The sequence below is a fragment of the Falco peregrinus genome, unplaced genomic scaffold (assembly GCF_023634155.1).
Source record: "Falco peregrinus isolate bFalPer1 unplaced genomic scaffold, bFalPer1.pri scaffold_51, whole genome shotgun sequence".
NCBI classification, from domain to species: Eukaryota; Metazoa; Chordata; class Aves; order Falconiformes; family Falconidae; genus Falco; species Falco peregrinus.
In genome coordinates, this window is record NW_026599615.1 from 439,837 (window position 1) to 460,825 (window position 20,989).

A 20,989-nucleotide genomic window follows, 5' to 3' on the forward strand; every position below is an offset into this window, starting at 1 on the left:
GTGCTTATTGCTGATTGTTTCAGTTGGTAAAGAAGCTGACCTTCCATAAGGCTTTCCTTGTAAGTCAGCTTCAAAATGAAATTGCTGTAGTTTCTCCCAGAGGTAGATCCGACTGGGGTTTAAAACTGTTTTTAATCGTATTCAGCTTAAACCCCATGCATTTCTGAATCTGGTTTTGAACACTGACATCCTTCTGGAGTAAACGGAAGCTGCTTGTCCTGCCTGTGGTCAGCAGTTGTTTTAGACTTACAGAAGGCTTGCTGAAAAATTGTTGGGTCTGCCATAGATAAGTGGCGTGCTGATTCACCAGTATTGCTTCTGGTCACTGAATCCGTAATGTGTAGGCACTGCTCAGTATACTAAGAAAATGTATACTAACCATAGTAAAAGTTTACGATGCTTTGATCTGATGAGACAACAAACTCCTTTTTCAGCAAAATGGCTGTAATATGAAGATGGATTTTTTAAATTTTATTATAGAAGTGTGCACACTGGTGTGTGTTTCCCTATACAAATTTAAAAATAACTGATAAATCACTCAACGTTTTTTTTCTGTATCTTGTACAACTGATACCATGCACAATGGAATGAAGTTAGAATTCTTTAAAAAGTTGAAAAGTACAGTAAAAATATGAACTCTGAAAACGTTTAACATTTTTTATGGTTTGAGTTGTCTCTGCAAGTTCATCATGTGGAATATCTACTTTTATATCAGTGCTTTTATTTCTCAAATACTCCGTTAAATCCCAGATCTTCTTTGAAACAAGAAGAAGAAAAGAGGCTCAGAGTAGAAGTGCTGTGTGAGAAAAGGAGAGAAGACCTCCGAAGGAAAGAAGATCAATGTTGTAAAGAGATGGAGGAGAAACAGAAACTTGAGTTACAGTCTAGGAATTTAGAAATGGAGTTAAGAACACTGAGAAAGCTCTTGAAACAGGTCTATTAAATAATGAATTAAACTCTTTGTCTTATTTTCTGCTTCTTTTCAATTGTATTCCAGTATGCCTAGAGAAGGAGGCGCTTTGTTCACGGAAGAGGCGTTGGATAACAGTTGTCAAATTTTGAGGACAGTAGAGTACAGTTGGTTCACAATTGGGCTGTTCTTTTTTTTTTTTTTTTTGCTTTGCAGTTTATTATTCCTTTTTTCCTTTTTCAAAATTTAGGTTTCATTTGTATTTCAGGCAAAGCCTGACCTTTTTTTGAATTACTACAAAACATCCTGTATTTCGCCTTCTTAAATTTTCATAAGAAAATTTAAATTTATTTATTTATAGGTGGATTATCATAACGGTGGGGAATCAAAAATGTTTTCAAGTATGCAAGGGAGAATGGGAAGATGTATTGCTAGCTCTGTTTTTTCTTAAGATGCAAGCAGTTTTATTGTATTACTGTAGGTTGAAGAGGAACGTGATGAAACACAGAGACAGCGCTCTCAGGAAAAGAGGGCCAGAGCCCTTCAAGAAGGAATTTTGAACAACCACCTTGGGAGACAAAAGGAACTAGAAGAAGAGACAAGAAGATCTATCGGAAAAAATTCAGAGGTAAGCAGATTTTTTTTCTAATAAATTACATTTCACCATGTTTGTTTTAAAGTCATAATAAATCTTACATAACTTTTTCTGTTTCCTGATGTTTATTTACTGTTTACCAGTGTAACTTATCTGGGTAAATTCCTGTCTTGTTTTCTCTTATGTCTAAAAGTTCTGGAAAGCAGCATCACTCCTGTATGTACCTGAATTACTTGTGCAAGTCGGAAGCTAATAGAAGACACTATTTACACCGTTTCTTAACCTATCTGTTATTTTCCATTTCATAGACATTTTGTCATCGCTTTTTAGGCTTTCTAGCAGTGAAACACCTAGCTACCTATGGCAAGGTTGACCAGGAAGAAAGTTGTTTGACAGTGTTTGTGTTTCCATTGCTTTTATTTTTTAATTAGTTATTCCCTTATTGAACTTACTTCAAGTATGCCTTTCTTTGCCACCTCCACATAACTAAAATTTTATGATCGACTATCAGCAATGAATTCAACTCTCTGTAAGAGTTAGAGTAACTGGAGGAGAAAAAGCAATCATAAACACTGTATTAAAAAAGATCTTGAAAAGAGTTTACTGAATTTCCTAAAGAATGTGCAGTGCCTTGAAGCCTTTTTGTTCTTGGCTGTGCTGCCCAATAAATGTAGGGTGAATGTGTTTAAGTGGGAAAAAGTTATACATACAATAAAGAGGAAATATACAGGACTATTGCATTCCGGGGGTGATTGAGTCTTATAGCTAACTTTCAGTAATACAAAAGGATAAGTGTTCAGAAGACATTTGAGAAGGAAAATACCCTTTCTGGCCTTGTTTTTACCAGAGCTGTAGCACAACTAATTCAACCTTAAAGGCAGTATTATAAAGGCATGCACATACAAGAAAGCGCTGTCATTTTAAAAGCTTTGGTTGCTGGTTTAAGGGGGGAAAAAACCGTAACTGTATATTTGGGATGTTCATTTAGGTTTTAAGGCTATGTTGCACTTCCGTTGGGTACGTACGTTGTACATGTGCATGGGTTCACAGAGTAGCTTATTGCCTGAAACTTCATCTTCGAAGTCATGCTTCGGTACTAGAAATGTTAAAATGCAGTTTATTGCTGCAGGTTTTTTGTAGATTCATTTCCCAATTGGCTCTTTATTCATTTTCCCTGTCATTCAGGAATCCAGCACTGATAGAGAAGAGGATCTGTTGTACAAGAATCAGTTGCTACAAGATGAGATTGCTATGCTAAGGCTAGAACTCACTCAAGTAAGACTTAGGCACCAGGAGGAACAAGGAAAATATTTAAAGGAAAATGAGACCTTGAAAGAAAAAAATGAAGCTCTCAAAAAGGAACTTAAACTGCACAAGGAAGCATTAAGACAAATGTTTTTTCAGTTCAACGCGGAGCTGGACTTAGTAAAGAGAGAATCTGCAGTGCTGACTTCCAAACTTGAGCAGACAAACAAAAGCAAAGACAGACTAGAGACAGAAATTGAATCATTGCGTTCCTCCCTGAACGCTGCAGTTCAAGAACTTGAACTTCATTTGTCATCAAAAAGCAATGCTGAACGAAGATTTCCCAGAGAACGTGATGAATGCCTTTGCTTGCAAGTCGAGCTCCATCGTGACCTCTCTGACGTGCAAGAAACCAACAAGAGCTTGTCTCTGCAGCTGTGTAAAGCTAAAAGCAAAGCTAATAGGCTGGAAAATGAGCTTCACCAGTTGAAGCAAATGCTCAGAGAAAAAGCTTTGCTTTTAGAAATGACAAAAAAGAATTAAGTCAAGGCCAGTGTCGGGCAAAGGAATGTGATCATGCTCGACAACTTGAGAAAGATCCAGTAAGCAAACTTGTAATAAAACAGGAGTCCCTGCAGGAGCGATTGGCCCAGCTCCAGAGTGAAAACCTTTTTACTCCATCAGCAATGGGAAGAGATGCAGAACAAGAGGATCATGAAAGAAAAAATAGCGGATTATGGGCAGGAGCGTTTTAAAGACATTTTCAACAAACTTAGAGCTGATACAGAAAAGCAAGTTTATCTAATAGAAGAGCGAAACAAGGATTTAAATGCCAAGCGTACTGATTTAAGGGAACAAGTCTTTAAATACGAGACTGACGTAGTAGAAAGACAGGTAAAGTATATGCGTAGAAAGAACAATTTAAAGTTTGTCCGTTCTTGAAATTAGTTTGTTCCTCCAATGTATCCGGTGTAAGTTACATGCATGGGACCAAAGAATACTCATTTGTTCTGGTTTGTTATGTTTCCCTCGGAATTGCGGAAAGTTTTGGCAACGGGGATATTAGTCCTCAGATCTAAGCAGAGAACAGAAAAAAGGTACCCAAGTCTAAGCTTTGATCAAGAAAGGTGATTCTTCTCTAGAACTTTTTTCCATCTATTTTCCTTAGTCCATGTTATGCCCTATAGAATAGTCTAAAGTATTTGATGGTTTTGATGTAAGTATTGCACTGATGACATGAATGAGAGTGGTATAAAAGGAGGAACCATCCAATACACGAGGGCTGAGAAATGAAGATGCAGAGAAGTGAAGTGGTTGGGGACAGATTTATATGAAGCTTCTATAGAGGGGAAAAAAGAGGTTCTCTGTAAGCTGCTATCAAGATTGAAGAGTATTAGTAATGTCCAGCTGTTGATTTCTGTATGTGTTTTGAGGGTTCTGAGGGGCCTGCCTGTTCCTCAAAGTTCATGTCAGACGGTGACCTTAAGCTTTCTCTTTTATGATGTGTAGCCACACTCCAGCAGTACTGTCAATCATTGTAAACTGTGACTTGCTTTGTGTTCTTACTACCAAAATAATGGGTTCCTTTTGAAGATCATGTGAGAGAGTGTGTGTGTGTATATGTATATAGCTATATATATATATGAGCTATCCAGATTTTTGTAAACCTAATCTATCAGTATTTCTAAAACGAGCTGAGTAAGAAGACTACAAGAGGATGTGATTCAACATACCCTTAAAGTGTATCTCAAAGGAGCTTTCAGATATTTGTATTCATTTAATTGTATTTGTACAGTGAAGAAACAGAAGAAAGAACAATCTAACACAAAGTCCTGCCTTCAGTCACCGGAGTAATATTTGCAGTCAAACTGTGGCTCTTAGATCACAACAGATTTCTTTGGGTTTTGTTAGAAAAAAATACCCGATTGCAGTGTGTTCCTGTGTATTGTTCAAGGAAGAACAATACCTGAGCCTTTTTTATGTGTTAGGAAACAGGAATCCTCATGAACAGCTGCTGATAGTCAAAGGTGCTCAGCTGAGAAAGATGACGAGAGGTCATCATCTGTGCAGATGCCTGCTGGTGGCAGGCAAAATTTCATACTTTTGGGTTCAATCTAGACAGGTCTAACCGTATAACAAAATAAGTTAAAGGCGTATTTCGTGTTCTTAGAACTTTCTTCATGCTAATTTAACTGTTTCGTTAGGGCATGTTTGGACAACTGCAGCAGGAGCTTGCTGCTGCACTTAAAAAGCAATCTATGCCAGAAGCTTCACTTGAAGTTACTACGCGCTACCACAGTGACCTGGAGAGAGACAAGCTGCGCTTGCAAAAGGAGTTGGAAAAAACGGTGAAAACTAAGGTAGTTAATGTCTGTAACTATATGAATAAATCTGAGTGTAGCTGTTGAAAGCAGGAGCGAATGTTGTCCTTTTGCACCACCTTTTGCAGTGTTCTTACGAAAACTGAAGTATAGAGGGAACCAGAGGAGCTTTGCAGGAAAGCTGTAGGGTGATTCTGTGTGTGTGTGCATGTCATCTTATCCCCCAAAGTTGTAACCTCATCCTGTCGCTTCTAGAGTATTCCTTCTTCCCACCAGCTCCAGCTGCTGTTCTTGGTTATGGTTCCTAAGGTGTGTTTTACACTCCACGCCAACCTTGGCCATAGGTCTTGGATGGGTGGAGGAGAGCTTAGGCCTGTTTCTGTGTAAGTTACTGCATTCTCCTGCGCTCTTGTCTTTTCCGGCCACCTTACTTTTTCTTCTGCCACTGTTGCTTTCACAGACGCAGAAGCAGAACATGCTGGCTCTGACATCCAAGGACTTGCACAGCACGTGGGAGGAGCACTTGAAGTCAAGATCCCACCTTGAAGAGCGCGTTGCTCAGCTGGACGAGGAGAAGGCTGAACTGTTGCAACAGGTGGGCCCAGAAAATTCTCCAGGCACCGAGCCAATACCCAGGAGAACCACATGCACCTTCTGGTCAGGTTCTTACGTATCATTGTTTTCTGTTATCCCTGCCATTCAGGCTGCGAGTACCTTATCGTTTGGGGGTCATGGAGGAAGCAAATAAAAGCTAGATGGGTATCCTTGTGTAAGTTCTGGAGTGGCTCTGTTGGGAAGAGTTCCCAGTGTGGTTTGCTATCAGTTGAGCACATCGAGCAAGGCCACAGTTCCCAGTTCTTCCTTGGATTTTGTGTGGTCATCTTCTGACCCCTTGGTTTCTGGGCAGGTTTAAAATGCTTGATGTTTCCAGTGCGTGTGTGGAGGAGCTGCTGTATGTTTTCAGCGTAGCGGGAGCTTAAAAGCCTTGCCGAAAAACATACTGAAGGAATGCTGGGTAAATGAACGAGTGCTTGGGAAACAAGCAGCGCCTGCCAGTTGCCAAGGGACAGCCTTCCCCTTTTCTCCTTTTCTGTAGAGGGAAAATGGAAGTACAAAGTCAAAACAGCTGCCAGCTCTCCTCTGGTGTGGCTGAGAAAACACCAAGAGGAGGAAAACCAGCATGTGGCTAAGTAAATGGCCACACAGAAGAGGTGGAGGTAATGGCCGAGGGGAATAAAATGTTGAAGAACTCCAAAAGATCAGATTCCTCCACAAGCCCCTGCCTGCTGGTTGCTGGAAGATCCCATGAAAGCTTTGGATGGATCCATGTTCTCCCATGAAGTGCATACCTACGTAATCCCTACTATGAGCAGAGGCACTGCCAAAAGTGTTCTCCAGCATCTTTTCCACCTGTTATGTCTAGAAGAGGATGGCCTTTGCTTCAGCGAGGGCATCTGTTTCTGTAGTTACGTATTGGTCTGTTTGATGTGAAACCTGAAGGGATGGAATATCCTCAGGAATTCCGTCCCGTGGCATTCTGTGGAACGTGGCTAACGGATAGAGACGTCCGGCAGCTTCTCTGTGGAGAGCGCTAGATGCACAGACTGTACGTAGGTATTTTTCCTGTGCTCTGTTTGTGTGATACACTTTCAAAAGAGAAAAGAAAGATGTGAGAGTGAAAGAAAGGAAGTGAAGAAGCTGGTAGAGTTGAAACGCCCAGCTGAACTACGTCTGGCCCAAGAAATGAAAAGAAACCTCGATCTGCAGAAAGACTGTAAGAGGGACGGCTTTTTAGCATGGTGAAGAGGTATCCCTGCGTAGAAGTCATGTTTTATTAAACTTTAGTGTAAAAATAGGTGTACCTAACTGTGAGCAGATGCCGGCCTCGTGTTAGTTCTTGCAAGGTACTTCTGTACACCAGCCCCTAGTTTTCACTAGCTGCCAAAACAACTGCAGGTGCAGGTAGCCCTGCAGTTCTCCTGGGAAGAAGGGAGTCTTTCATTCCTCTTTTCAGGTGAAATCTGGACTCTCCAAGTGTATGTGGCGCAGGAATACTGGTTTTTCCTGGTAATTCCTGGTGTGTCAAGTACATTAAAGATAAAGCAAGTGGTGTCTGTGCTGTTTACATGAGAGTATGTGAAAAAGTCCAGTTTTGTTCCTTTGCTTCATTGTTTTCATGACTAGTTTGCTGTGCAGGTTGAAGAGGCTGCTGAGCAGAGCTACGAAGGAACTAAGGGTGTATGAGGAGAGAGGGGGACTGTCCCAGCTTAATTTGCAGGGAGAAGTGAAGAACAGGTATTCTGAAGCGGTCAATGAAATTGGCAGATTAAGAACAAAGGTGAGCTTTGCTTTGTTTGGGTTATTGTGGTGTTTTTTCTTGTGAAACCTTTGTTCTTTCTTTATACTTCTTTTCATATTGTTGACTTTTTTTCTTGGCTGTATTTCTGAAATTATTTGGCTGTTTTTTGATGTTCCTTCTATGGTCACAGTAGTAGGCGACTGTAATACTGATGTAGCTCTTAGGGGTAAAGACGGAAGTGTTACGTACACAGCAGTATCTGCGAGGGCACATCAGGGGTAGGCTGTCCTGCAGAGGAAGGGCAAAGCAAGAGCCACAGCAAGGCTGGCAGGGTCTGTGACCACACAGGCCAGGGATCAGCCCCACAGGCCCTCACCAAGAAGAGCAGAAGAGTTCTGGGGACAGTTCTGGGGACAGTAAGCAGAGTGCGCCAAGAGTGCAGATCACCAGGCCGGTCCATAGGGATGGGCAGGTCTGCAGTCCTACTGGGCCGTCACGTCCATGGGTGAGGGTCAGGGCTGAGAGCAGTGAAGGCCCAGCACAGGCCTGGCTGCAGCTTGAGGCCGTGGCAGCATCGTCGGGCTCCGACGGATGCATTCCCTCTCGGAAGAGAGGGGAGTAACGCCACCATCACTCGGAACAGCTCTGTGCAGTTGGCCTTGCCCAAGGTCACCCCCTGAAGGCTGTCTCGGGCACGAGTTGAGCAGGAGGCAGGTGGGGGTTTGCTTTTCGGAATGGTGTCTTTGCTTCCCAGGGCACAATGCAGTGTGAGGTGGTGCGGAAAAAACCCTGTAACTTGTTGCTTACTAGTAGCTGACTCAGTCCGTCTTTCCTGGTCTTAGAGACCCACAAATGGTTTTGAGGTTGCTCTGCGGCGAATGAAGAGACGGGACACAGCTTGATGCAAGCAAATGTCAATTTATTGTACAGAAGCACACGTTTTTATACACTTTCAGAAGCTGCGCGTTTCAAACTAATTGGTTCTTGAAGCTAAGCCTTGCATCCTAGGCAATCCCTGATTGGTGGTTAACTACCAGCAATTAACAGCAAGGTGTTACCTTTCCTTGGCGCCATCCGTCTCCCACTCCCCTGTGCTCTGCAAACATGCCTCATCATGTTAATTGTTGTCTAGACAAGCTCGAGCACATTCCCCTCAGCTAACCGATTGCCACGCGTGGTCCTAGTTTCCAGCCCGCTCCTGCATTGCTCTGGCCGTTCGGTAGCATGTGACCTTTAGCTGCTTCTCCGCTCATTACTGAGATAGCTGTGTTTCAAAGTTATGCTCCTTTTTAGAAGATATTATTGTAGAACGAGTCAACTGCCTTGACAGTGGCTCATTTTTAGTTCACAGGTTAGCAGCATATTTGTGTTCCTGTTGGAAGAGTTATTTTGAATGACAGGGAATGGAATTACGTTTGGGCAATTTTAAATAAGTGTAAAGTTTCTACGTATTTTAGAGACTTTCAAGTGTTGACTCTGCTGGTTTCCCCCACTTTTTTAAAAATAAAAGATGATGGGATATCATGTTTTATGGTTAATAGGTATAGACGATGGATGTTTCTGGAGGGGGAAAGAAGGGGATAGAGCTGTAGTTGACCATTGGGACCTATGGGAAGTCTGATATTTCCTGGAAATCTTTTGAAAACAAACTGCAGCTTTGACCTAAAGAGACTGTCTTCTGCCACCACTGCTGCAAAAGCGGTGTTCTGAACCGCTACTTCCAGATCGTTTAGCGGAATGGAAGAGAAGGGTACCCGTTTCTTGCCTTGTCAGTTCTGTGACAAAGCTTTGACCGTGTGACAGCATGTGACAGTTCCTCTGAAGCGTGACACATGGTTCTTTTTCTGATGAAACCAGAATGTGGCTGTGATGTAACTGGGTATGGGTGTGTTTGATTTCCTATGATCGTATGAACACCTCGCAGAAGAATAGCCCTGGTGCTTTTCAGCCTAGCCCTGCGGGTGTCATGCCGCTGGTTTGGTACCTCTCGGTCCGTGACCCACTGCAGAACTGAGGAAGGATGGGAACCTGAGGAATGCTGTCAGAAATTATGTGAAAGCTGTTCTTGTTTTAAAAGAAGAGCCTGGTATCACTTTTGTTTTAACACTGAATCAGCAGATGGTAAATACAGTGTTGATGGCCAACTCCTTTACCAATTTTCACAGATTTGACTAATTTTAGATCCCTCTGAGTTCCCTGGTTTTTTCCCCTTTCCTGTCTACAGGTTGATGAACTTTCCCAGCAGCTGGAGATAGAGCCTAAAAAAGGCATGCAGCTAGAAGCACAAAATCATGATTTGCGAGAGGAGTTGTCCACCATGCGTGGGAACCATGAAGAACTGGAGAAGAGCAAAAGCCAGCTGAAAGAAGAGGTGGCTAATCTCAAACACCATATGGAGACTAACATGGTGGATCGCAGCCAAATAGAACAATCCAAAAGAGAGGTGGAAGAGTGAGCTGAACAAGAAATAAGACAAAAACTGCAAGAAGTCAACCTGATTTTGCAGGTAAGTTCATTTCTTATGTGTGTCTGTTATAGACTTCTGTTTTGGTTGTCATTTTTAGGGGCGGGGGGTGGTGCCTGATTCCATGTGTTACGCTGTACTTCTGTTTTTCCTGAAGGGCAGTGGGAGAAGGGAATATGGTTGGGCAAGATGCTTTCATGTGCGTGCAGTGTGCCTGCAGGCCCTGAATCAAAAACTTGCCAAGGTAGAATTTCATTTTGCAGTTCTTGGAGGGGTATCACTGTCCACTGGTCTTGTTCTCATTGTTTATCCTTGAATGGGTATTGCAACTTAGAGTTGTCACAGCCAGGCATACACATCTTCCTTAGTCATTGCACAAGGGGCAACGCTCAGAAAAGAAGTCACCAAAGCTGCAGGGTGGGGGCTGGGGGTGCGGCATCTCCATAATTTCTTTGAGGAATGCTATGCCCTGTCCTACAGAGATTGTGTTCTTCCATCAGTAGCTTTGATGAAGAATAGTGCTAAGATGGGGGTTCTTTCTGAATGAAAAGAATCATTCAGTGTGGTAGTTCCAGGGTTCTGCCCTGGTCGCTGATGGCAGTGAGGAGGCACAGTTGCCTCGCTGAATAGAGCTGGGCCCTTGAAATTGGGTACGTGCAATTGACTGGCGAGGGGAGTTCTCTTTTTCTTTGCGGTGGTTGAAAGTGTGTGTCTACTTCAGATGCAGGCAGCCTCCCAGGACAGATTAGAACAAATCAGAGCCAGTCGTCATGCTTTGCTGACAAGCCAGCTAGAACACAGAATTGGAGACCTCGAACGTGAATTGGACAGGATAAAAAATACCCAACGAGACAGTATTTTTCAAAAAGAATCTGTACAGGCAGAAGCGGAAAAGTACAAAGACCTGTATCTGGAGGAAGTTAAAAATGGAAGGTGCCTAGGAAATAAACTGGAAGGGTAAGTCCATGCATTTTTGGCGTGATAATAAGATACTACTTTTTCCTCAAGCAGTTTTCTTCGTTAAATACCTTTTCTACATCTGGTCAGCATTATGCATAAGATAGCACATTTGTGATGAAAGTACCTTAAGGCTCCCCCCTGTTCATTGGAACTATCTTCGCTTCTCTTCAGTGTTCCAGCAGTAACACCACCGATCATGGGCATTAATAGGATATTTTTGAAGTTGAGTTTGTTTTAACAGGCAGCCTTTTTGCCAGTCTCTAATCTCCTCTTCTTATTCTAAGTACGGCAGAAAAGAGAATGTCATGTCCTTTACTGCTTGAATAAGGATAGGCCCTTCAGAGAACGGCATTTGGTGCTATGAAGAAGAACAACAAAAATCTTTTGGCTTCCATTTTAGCCGCATGTCATAGGTTTCAGCTTGCTTTGGGAAAGGAAGGGAAGCCCAGAGTTCTTACGCCGGTGATGTACCTTTCAGGAAGAGCTATGTAAACACACGGTGTGCACAGACTGCTTTGAGGCCTTAATGCTGAGAAGTCCAAAGAATTGGTTAACTCTTGCTGCTTCCTGCAGGTAGTGTGGCTACCTAGAAATAGGCTCTTCAAAAAACCTCAGATCAAATTATGGACATTTTTTTTTGAACTCTCTTAATCCCTTCCACTTTCAGAAGTCAGATAATAGTCAAAGACCTGGAGGGTAACTTTGCGGAAGTGTTATTACCAAAGATAATTCTTTGTATGCTTCTGAATGTTTCAGAGCTAATGAGAGATGAGCAGAAGCCAACGCTAAGCTCCTTCAGGAGTGCCATAGAAGCAAACCTTTAATTGCAAGCAGCGCTGTCAGTGCTCCAGTTCTGTATTCAACTGAACTGGGACATATTAGCAACAATCCGGCACTGAATAGAAGTCTAAATCTAGGAGGAAGCTTCCTAACCCCGACCGGGAATACGTTACCATCAAGAAACAGAGTTGAAGCCTATGTGGCTAAGGTAAGCGTTTTTAAATACTGGTCTCAACTAGTGTTGAAGAGTATCTGTAAGCAAGGTTGTGCTTTTCAGTCTAAAGTTAGAATCCCTTTCTAGTTCCAAACCATATGCTCTAATATGCTAAACCAAATTGCTCATCAAACCAGTATACAACTAGGTGGTAGAAATGAAGACTTCTGGTCATTAGGGTTATAAAATTTCCAGAAGCGCTCAAAGACCAAAAAATACTGAGTTCTAAATGATGAACTGCGTAACAGGTTTTTTTTGCAAGTTCTCTTTTGCAAGAGAAACTGTGGTGAAGAATACTGTGGCATAGGAAGCTCCCAAATAAGCTCTTCAGTAAAATTTAATGCGGATGCCCCATCCCTGGCAGTGCTCAAGGCCAGGCTGGGTGGGGCTTGGAGCAACCCGGTCTAGTGGAAGGTGTCCCTGCCCATGGCAGGGGGGCTGGAACTGGATGATCTTTAAGGTCCCTTCCAACCCAAGCCATTCTGTGGATGACCTTTTTTAAAACAGCTATCTTTATGATGAGTGCAAAATCCCATCAGACTTCTTTGTTTGAGACACCTTTTCCTCCTTCACTGATGTTCATGCTAGCAGTTTCTTCACCGGAACTTGTTTTAGTACAATACCAACAAAGGGATGCTTCAAAACTAGGATGGTATGAACAGGGCACGTTACTTCTCACTTGAGTGCGGGACGAATGCTGTGCCTAGGAGGCATTTGATTTTGTGGGTCCTGCTATGTGGTGTTATATGTAACTGCTCCTCAGGAAGTCTACAGAGCTTTCTAATTTGGTAAAAAGCTGCAACCTCTGCAATACCTCTGGTCAAAATATGCCCTGTAATTAGCAGTCAGCATGATAGCACATCCCTCACAGAATGGTAAACGTGGTATCATGAGACTTGGAAACAGATGTCAGTAGTTGTAATCGGTTTCCCACCTAGCATAGGACTGAGGCATGGGCAAGCTTGCCTGTTCAGTCAGTGTCTGTCCCTCGCACATTCTGTTGTTGAATGGATGTGAGAAGCATTTGGTCACCTTTAGGCCTTACCCTGGTTCAGTGGTCCCACCTACATTGGAAAGAATCCATTTAAAATAACGTGTCTACATACTGCACCTGGTTTAAGAAAAAGAAAAAACCAAACCAAACAACAAAACAAAAATAGACAAAGCAGTGTGTAGGTAGTGCGTAGCAGCGGCAGTTAAGAGATGAACTTTTCTGTATCGTTGCGAATGTGGTGTTTGTGTCAGAGGGGTGGACATAACACTACCTAAAGAACGTGGGAGGCAATTAGTACTGTACCACCTGCAGGGATTATTCTGCACGCAAGCAGCAGAAAGGAGGCGAAATTCAGGGATCCACTGCAAAACTGAAGTAAGGAGAAAGCCAGGACAAGGGAACAAGAGGGACAGGGAGCAAGTGAGGGCAGGGAAAAAAGAGAGAGAGATGGGAGCGAGATGTTACAAGAAGAAAAAGGCAAAGGAGGAAACCATCCCACTTCTAGGAAAAAAGCTGTCCTAGTTTAAAAGAAAAGGGTTTAACAGTTGTGGATTCTTTTTTTGAAGAAGAAACAGGAAAAAAAGAATAACCTCCCTGTTACTAAATCCAGCTGCACATCTCTATGATATTTCTTCCTGTAATCACCAGTTAGGGAACGACTGAGACTAATTGTAGTGTCACTGCTTGTAGCCTCGAGTCACCTGACGTTCAGTGTATTCAGGGAAGTCTTAAAACCTGATCTTCTCTGGAGTCCTTCAGAAGAAAGGAACTGAGTTCTCAGAGGTGCAGTAGTCGCTAGAGGACTAGGCGAGTATTTCGCTTAGAACTGCGGGCTTAATTGTTCTCAGTCGGGTGCAGTATGTCATGTGCATAACATGCATCTGAGAAAAGAGGATTGAATTGCAACATAAGACTTTGAAGTCAGGAAGTAACAAAAGGGAAAAACTGCATGTATCCCTCTGCATACAATAATGGGTGGCAAATCTCAATCAGTTTCCAAATGCAAAATCACCAGATGCACAGTCTGTGCTGTCATTTCCGCAGGAGTCCCGTGCCATTCAGGAGGCAAGTTGGAGCATGAGGGAAGAAATCAGAGATTATAGTGTTAGTCTACTTTGAAATGCTTTGCTGGTTGTGCTGCCTGGTATTCTGTCTGTTCACCAGACTCTTTCAAAGCAGAAGAATTTCTCTGACTCTAAGCCTTTTCTTCACTTCACTGTTTACTTCAGTTATGCCTCAGCTTTGTTTTGCCACTAACCTGGTTCCCCTCTACAGAATTTGCCTTGCCTTTAAATTCAGGATGCGCAGTGCTGCCTTGGCTGGAGATGGCAAATGCTTCTGCCACTGAAGCTCTAGATGACAGGGAGTTAAGAAGCTGAAATTGCAGTGTGCCTCAGGCAGTCCTTTTGCACTACTTTTTTTAGTCAAAGCTCTCTGCAGATTTGGTGTTCCTTGTAGTAGCTTCCTCAAGGTGAGAAAGGCTATTGGAAGTAGGGAACATGCCAGCCATTCTGAAGAGGAAGATGTTTGTGTAAATTTCGTTTGTGCACAAGCTTTGAAATAGCTTCAGGGGCAAAGAGGTGAAAATAGTTCACACTGCTCTTATTCAAAATGATGGTAATCATTGGTCCTGCAGCTGTTGGAAAAAACTGGTAAATGATGCTGACAAGAGGAAGGAGTGCTCCACTAGCAAGTGGACACAGTTTCTTCTTTAGACTTAACTAAGGAATTTGGTGTTTAAAGGCTTGAAAGATTGCACCGTTTTCCTAAACATGAGGCATGACTATCAGTGATTACACATAGAGCCGTACATGTTGAAGATGGTAATATCACATGTTCAGTAAAAAATGAGCGTGTTATTCTTAAAAGAGCATAAAGAAATGTGTTCCATTCCAGTATAGCCCCTTCCCCTTTATCAAATATATACGCTACAGAAATGAATAACCTTGAAGTGCAAAAGGATCTTTAAAAATAGAAAAAAGTTCATATTGGCACAAGCTTATTAACCAGTAGAATCCCAATCCCATGCAAATGTCTTCGGGGTTTTTTGGTGGTTTTTATTTGTATTAGAGCTTCAGTAATGTGGAATAAATTACAAGTACTTGACAAATTCTGTGCATGTCATTAGACAGTGACCGTAGCAACTAGCAATTCAGCATTTCAGACCTGCTCCCTTAGTCCGTAGACTAAGGCAAGGAATGTCTCCTGCAAGTGCTGCAAGGAGGTTTTGGGACTGGAGTCCTGCTGTTAGGTTTAACAAATGTCAAGCTTAAATCCTAACAGCTGTGCCAAAGGCTGGTGAAAATGAACGTGCGTGTCTTGACAGACAAGAACAGTGAACTCTGCAACCAGGGTGAATCAGTGGGTAAATGAAACCAGTTTAATGTGGGAAGGGAAATGTCTGCTTCCTCTTCATCTTTCAATTTCTGTTCCATTTCTGATTTGGCTTTCTGCGCTCTTGTAGCAGTCTTTGTTGTTAGCTTTTTTACTTCCTTCATTTACATGTAGGCCACGTTCTTGTTTCTCACTGAAGACCTGTGAACATAAGGCCATTTTTCTTCCTTCTTCAGCTCCTTCATCAAAAATCTGTCCCTCTCTCTTCTCTGCAGCCAGATACATGGCAAGGTTTGCAGCCAGCATTGTTTAATGTTGGGATGGTATTTTATACTGGAAATGTTGTCTGTTTACGCTGTTAGGTTTTGATTAAAACTTACTGATGTATTCACATTTTCCTAACACTGCGCATATTTTGAACTTTAGTTTGTCCAAGTGAAAGAATGACTGCTGCAGGGGACTTCTCTGCTTTATGTATTTGTAGTGCAAGGGCTTCGGTGGTAGTTAACCGTCTGTGAGGTGTAGTGCAAGGGCTTCGGTGGTAGTTAACAGTCTGTGAGGTGTAGTGCAAGGGCTTCGGTGGTAGTTAACCGTCTGTGAGATGATAGTCTATGGATTTAATCTGTTATAATGGAACTTTGAGCTCTAGGAGTAGGCTGGTTTACCCTCCTTGCCACTTCTGATATACAAATAGTTCTTGGTGGTCGCAGCAGTTGTGTCTAGGAACTCAACTTCAGAACAGTACTGGTACTCCAGACTCGGAGCATCATTTCACGGAGTCTTACAGGATCCAGCTTACTCTGTGCTAAAGCAGCCTGTGTGGATAAGTAGTAAGTCAACACCACTTTCTGAAAAAGAACTGTTGAGAAGGTGCCTGCTGCAAATGAACACCTGGTGTGTTACCGCCTGAAGAGATGTGCAGTGAGGTGAGAAGTACCTGCTCAGGAGGTTTGGGACACTCAGCTGTGATGCCTTTCCCAGGGGTTTGGGGGGAAGGAGAAAAGTGGAGGCAAGTTAAGGTCCTCGGAGGTGTATTTTGCCTGGCTCTTCATTCATTCCCTTTTCAGAAATCAGTGTGTTGGCTTTATTTCCACCTATTTCTCTTCCCTCAGACATGGATGAGAATCACAAAGACGTTGATGGAATGAATAAGAGGAAAACAAGACCTTTTTCTTCTCTTGATTGATTTGTACATGTTGCGGAGGGTCCTGTGGACCTTCTAGTCATTGTGAAGACTCAGGAAACCAGGGAAAGTGGTTTCTTCTAACACCACTAAGTACTACGACTTTGCTTGGGCTTGGTCCTGGGTTTGGGCCGTATTTTGGTCTAGGCATTAGTTTTCCTGCTTTTCTCTGTTACCTGTGTCTCGTCTCAGGAGTTAGGGGGTCCTTTCTCCCCAGGATTTTGCTTCTGCTCGTACCTGCTTGAAAACAATTAGAGATTTGGGGGGTCCTTTTCCATTGTTCATGCAGCTCTGTTGGCACAGAGTATTTCAATGAAGTATCACGGAGGGGTGCTTCTCCTGCAGGATCCGGTGAATTTGGTCCCAGCTTTCCCTGTGTTCCTGGAGAGAGAGCCCTTCCCTCCGCTTCGCTGGTTTACAGCCCCGCTCCTCTGACCCTTGCAGTTACTGCCTGTTACTGCTGCTCTTGTGAGGGTAAGCAGAGTGGTTTCCTTCCTGAGGCTCTTGCTCTCTCTGTCCTGTCGAGTACCCTGTGCAGTGTTTCCGTTCTTGTTGTTGTTATGCTGCTAGGTGGGTCTGCTCATTTCATGAAATAAATGCTCCTTCCCCCAGGAATTCAGTACTAAAATCAAGAGAGTCACAGAAGGAGTGAGGGTGGAAAGGGGCCTCTAGAGATGATCTAGTCCGACCTCACCCCTGCTCAAAGCAGGGTCAGCCGTAGCAGGTTTCTCACTGTTCTGTCCAGCCAGGTGTTGTACATCTCCAAGGATGGACCCTCCACAACCTTTTCTGAGCAACTTGTTCCAGTGGCTGTCCATGCTTACAATTTTTTAAAAAATAATAATTATAAAAATCCTTGTGTTAAAATTTCCTCTATCTGGATTTGTGCCTATTCCTCTTGTTCTTTTGCTTGGCACCGCTGAGAAGAGTCTGGCTCCATCTTCTGTACTCCCCCCACCAGGTACTTAGACACATAGATAAGGTCCCCTGAGCTTTCCTGTTCTCCAGCAAAGAAACAGTTGCAGCTCTCAGCCTCTGCATATAGCTCACAAGGTCCAAGCCCTGCAGCATCTTCATGGCCATCGTAGCCCTGGAAGCTGTATGGTATCCGTTTGGAAATTCACTCCTGTGTGTCACAAATTTGATGGGAAAAATGTAGGAGTAGCAAGTATCATCAAATGTAAACAACAGCATATAGCGCTTGGACTGTGACTCTTAAATTAGGAGATGTGATTCCTTCTTGTGAAGGCTTCTGAAGGCAGAATCATAAGTGAGAATAACTTAATTGGTAACAATACCCACTTTCTAGGGGAGAAGAGGCGTAAGTGCTCCTTTGCAGTGATCCAGGCTGATTCCAGCTACATAATAAACCCCACAGCACTCGCTGCGTAGAAGCTGTAGCTGCGGTTGTTTTTCTTAGTACACAGTTTGCAAGAAAAAATTGTGTGTGCTTTTATATTTTTATAAATGTGTGTCGTGGTATTTGCAATAACAATAAAGAAGTTTTGGCGTCATCTGTAGGAGCTCTTTCAATTTCCCATCTTAAGGTGGAGAAAAGAAGAATATTGGCACACGCTTTTTTCTATACAAATGGTGTGTGTCAATCCTGCAGCAGCTGCTGGTGCAGCTCTTCTCTCTGTGAAGTTGCAGAAGCCAGCCTCAACTGGCTGATTTGTCCCTGTGGGTGGCATTTGTACATATCTCGGCGTGTAGCTGGCATCCTGTTTGTGTGTTTGATGATAAACTTCAGCCGTAGCTTCACTGCTATAACTGCGCTAGGCTTTCTTGCTTTCTTCCTGTGTATTTTGTTAAATGCCCAGTAATAATCCAGCTGGCGAGTTACAAATTGTTTTGTTAACGTTGCTGAGCAATGAGGCAGCTGCAGCCCGACTGACCAAAAGTTTCTCTTCAAGAAAAATCAAACCCCAAACCAAGGTGTGTCTACTTGGAATTATATTTTTAGGTTTTCTCTCATTATGTGTGGATTTTAAGAATGTTTTAGAAGTTTAATATTAGAAAAATGTGACTGTTAAAGTATTAACTATATTTTCTGTATAATTCTAGGTACGGCAGGAACTAGATGAAAGAATCGCTAAAGAACTTAAACAAGGTAATGTGTCACTGTTAGGGGCATTTTTAAGGAAAAAGAGGAGTGTTCCTAACTCCTGAATGTAATGGCTTGAAAGCTGTCAAGTTCCTGTGCTAAGCACAGGGAGGTTTTTCTGCTAGCTTTCCAGTTTAGACTTGAATGTGAAAATTTCCTGCTTACCAAAAGATTGTGTAGAATGTTATGCAGTTGCCTGAAAAAGACAAGTGCAGAGAAAACTAACCCGCTTCCTCTACACGGGTGCACTTGGCTTAAGCTGAAGTCACGTTTTTCTAGAGTGAATCCTTGAGCACAAACATCAAACGTAAAAGAAGCCCTGAGAGAAGACGTTTATAGACTTCAGCCATCGCTGCTTCTTCCATGTGCGTCGGTTGCATTCCGCACTACATCATACCGCGCCCATTCTCTGCTGTTGGGTCTGGGTTTTTGCTGTTTCTTGTCCATTGCTTGTATTTGTAGCTTATATGTTGCAGTCTTTTTTGAATAAGCAAGAAAAATATAATCAGTGATGAAAGATACCCTTTCTTTGGGAAAAGATCATTTAGTAGCACTTAGGCAAACATCAGATGAGTTGAATGCTTTTAACACATAGCATGAAACATGCTCTATAATATGAGGCCAGGTGTCGAAAGAGGAATTCCACCTGTTTCAGGGTAGTCGTTCCTCCAGAGTCACTGCTTTGCTTTGCAGTGACTGGTGCTATTTCAAAGCAGGAAGCCCCTGCGAGAATTTCCTTCTGTTCCTGCATGCTTTTGGTAATACAGAGAGTGTTCAGCTGTAGCTTCACAGCTCGTTCCATGTGTCCGAATGGACACAAAGCCGTTGCATTTCATCCGTGTGCATTTTGAACCTGACTGTGCATCTGCTAGGTGTCATAGAGTGCGTTTGGTTTCAGGACCTTGTCGGAAAAATGTGGCTGGAGAAGAACAGGAAAGGTGGGCTTGCTTTCCTTGAGTATGTGTTTTTGTGGAGGAAAGAGGGTTTTGCCAGGGTGAGTTACAAAGACGCCCCTCAAAGAAAGTGCCAGGCTAGGAGACTTGTCCTGGCCTGACTGCATTGCAAAGGTGTTTGCGTTTTCACCGGCGGATTCTTTTTAAGTTTGTCACAGAGAAGGCAGAAGCTGGTTTTTAGGAGCAGAGTTCCAATAAATCACTGCTTTGAACATTCAAGGAAAACAGATACTGGAGGTTCGAGAGGTCTGCAGGGGGGCTCAGTTTAGCACTGGTGCAAGCAGGAGTCATTTGTGGATTCCCTGAAGATGTTCAGTGTGTAGCCTATAGAATTTCTGTCACTGGCTTTAGAAATACTGTTGGCTGGTAGGCAAATGTGGAAAAAGATTGTTTCTCCCTTTGTGCCTAGCCCTTTGATTGTTATGTCCCCTTGGAAGTTTTTAAATCTCTTTCTGGACTGTAGTCTCTCCAGTTATCCATGATGTTTTCATAGTGACTGATTTGGCCCTGTCTAGGGTAAAAGCAACACCGGAATGTTGTTTCTCTTCTCCCTAGCCACTGCTGAACTTGAAGCTGGATCTGCTGGAGCTTCTCCCATGGTATCTTCTGACGGATCTTCAAAAAGTATCCACGTTGACAGGATCCCCTTTGCAGGGCAGTACAGGAGCACCGCGATGTTTTAACCAAAAATTACCTGATTTGAACAAAATGCTGGGAAAAAAGCTCCGGAAAGGATTTTGTTTACATAGTGCGTCTATAGTTTCTCATCCCACAGTTCAGATGGGAAAATGTGTTTATTGCAGTCCGAATGTGAATTCTATTAAATGGATGTCAAGCACATTGCACTTGCCTGTTGGTTTATTGATGCATAGGTGTTTTATTTTGCACTCGCCACGAGAAGCACACCTATTTTTGTCGGACTAGCAGAATGACTCACCTTGATTCTTGAGCGTGACAGAATTGTCAAAATGTTTCTTGTTAACGTAGAAGCATTATTTTTTCTCCACTGATGTTCTGTGTTTTAACAAAAGCATTCCCTTTGTTCTGCTTAATCCTTTCACCCTATGTGTTTTTAATGTTTCCAGTGTTACTTTAATGCTTAGGACATCATTTGATGTGATTTGAGCCTGCTGCTTCAGTCCAGATGCCGTGACTGCTTCTGCCGATAAAGTGAAATCTTTACCAGTGGTCATGCTGGAGGACGGAGCACTTCACGTTGCTGTCACCTTATGCGCCTTAGGTTTAACATTACTGTGAGTGTGTAGCAGTGCAGAGAGAGCTATGTGGTGGGTTTGGTATGTTTGTTTTGGATCACAGGACCACGGAACGGGTGAGGTTGGAAGGGACCTCTGGAGGTCATCCGTTCTAGCTCCCCCGCTCAGGGAAGGCCGCCCAGAGCTGGTTGCCCAGGACCATGCTGGCTTTTGAGTATCTCCCAGGATGGAGCCTCCATGGGCAGCCTGTGCCAGTGCCCAGTCACCCTGATCGGAAAGAGGCATTTCCTGACGTTCAGCCCCAGCCCTCTGTGTTTCCGTTTGTGCCCGTGGCCCCTCACGGTATTCATCTTGGGGTTTGTGTTAAAGGCCGCTGCAGCTGTAGACGTTCCCAGTTACTACATCGGCAGCTGCGCTGT

The 20,989-nt window shown here is 43.1% G+C and overlaps 1 pseudogene; it reads left to right on the top strand.

The window, feature by feature from the left end:
• Positions 1–20,201, top strand: part of LOC129783559 (ankyrin repeat domain-containing protein 26-like) — a 49,103-nt pseudogene extending 28,902 nt beyond the window's left edge.
• Positions 20,202–20,989: the final 788 nt, after the last annotated feature.